At 40.2% G+C, this 1730-nt stretch overlaps 1 protein-coding gene across 1 annotated transcript in view; it reads right to left on the bottom strand.

Annotated features, from left to right (window-relative positions):
* The window catches only part of hdac5 (histone deacetylase 5), a gene marked incomplete in the record, with an annotated part of 56219 nt that overhangs the window by 21322 nt on the left and 33167 nt on the right, over positions 1-1730 (bottom strand).

Genomic DNA, 1730 nt, shown 5'->3' with positions numbered 1-1730 from the left:
ATGACTCCCACGAGGAAATTGAAATTTCCAGGAGCAGTTTTTAGTAAAAAGACTACAGTATTAGGGGCGGCTAGAGGAGCACAGGCTTTCTGCTAATCCTACATTACATTTTGGCTGGCTGGTTTACTTGGTGGATGAGCAGCCATGGCATGTGTATTCTAAGGTGGTTTTAATCTAAAAAGCCAAGGTGAAGAACAAGGAGCAGGAGGAGGAAAAAGCATCCAAGTTATATTGGTTCAAGCTGCCTTAGCAGTGTCCAGTAAAACCATGATGTTTTGTCAAAGCTTACCCTTTGACTATGTGGGATCGATGCCAATGACATGTCTCACTGAGCGAGACTTGAACATGAGCATGAAGGGATTTCGCACAAATTGTTTAAATGCTAATATTTCACATTCATGGTGTAAATCCATACATATTAGTCGTCATGTGAAAGGCTGCAGGGGCGTAAAAACAGTATCTCAGGATACATACGAGGATTTTTAGGTCATCTGATTGAAGTGCAGCTAAAGAGCCTCAGTCCTTAGCACAACATCCCGTATGCAGCCATCAAGTGCATATTTAAGACCCGTATGCGGGGGTGTCAGCCAGAATGGTTAAAAAGTCAACCGGACACAACATTTTAAACCAACTCATGAAGCTACCATAAGATAATAATAATAATCTGCTAGCTAGCTACAGCCAATAAAGTCTGCCAGTGACAGATGTCATTTCAACCAAGAGACGAGAAATAAGAAGCCGGCTTTTGTCTACTCTGTCTCCTGCATGAAATCAAAGATCACAAAGTTTATAGGGGTGGGGTAAAAGATATTATTAAATATTTATCTTTTTAGATGAAATAGAAGTTTCCTTTTGGGGACATCATTTAAAATTGGAAAACATTTTAAGTTGGAAAAAAAGTAATAAATTACAATACATAGCAGAATATTGCAATGTGTTTAAAATTGCAATAATATTGTATCGTGACAAAAGTATTGTGATGATATTGTATCGTGATTCCCAGCACTAGAAGTTTAGTGCAAATTTGATCCAAAAATGCAAATTAATCCGCTACTGTAGCGTGAATATTAGGAGTTGAACACATCCAGATAAACAGTTGGTGGCATACTAGTTCCAAATTTCCAGTATTTTCCATGTGCAAAAAGAACATGTGTTAAAAACATGGAAATATAAACATGGAACATGGAAAATGCACTTGATTCTGAAAATACATTGCATCTTCAATAGTAAATCTGCCACCGTTACCATTGCGATGTGCCACGTGTTACATTTACTGGGATAGGGCTTAGTTACCAATTAGCTGGAGTGCAGAATACTGGGAACTCCAGAGAGCTTTCCCTCACCGCGATAGGCTTAATTAGCAGTGTGAACTGGTTTGGCAAGGCCTTGAATGGAACTGGCCTTTATTTATATGCAAAGCTCCCGCACTCTAGCTTTAAGCAGTTTCAAGCCCTGAACTCTGACCGTACATGGACTTGTTCAGTGAAAATGCTTTCACATGCTATCAGTTATATCTGTGTGTGTGTGTGTGTGTGTGTGTTCGTGTGTTTGCATGTGTGTGTGTGTTTGCGTGCGTGTGCTACCTCTTCCCTGATTACTCAGACTCACACATACACACCTAGCACCACACTCCACCTCCACAAAATCCTTTGCCAACCTACATTTACATGGCAAGTGGCACACACACACACACACACACACACACACACACACACACACACACACACACA

This window comes from Etheostoma spectabile, chromosome 15, assembly GCF_008692095.1.
Source record: "Etheostoma spectabile isolate EspeVRDwgs_2016 chromosome 15, UIUC_Espe_1.0, whole genome shotgun sequence".
In the NCBI taxonomy this organism is placed as follows: Eukaryota; Metazoa; Chordata; class Actinopteri; order Perciformes; family Percidae; genus Etheostoma; species Etheostoma spectabile.
Note: the sequence above shows the minus strand (reverse complement) of the source record. Positions and strands in the feature narration are given on the sequence as shown.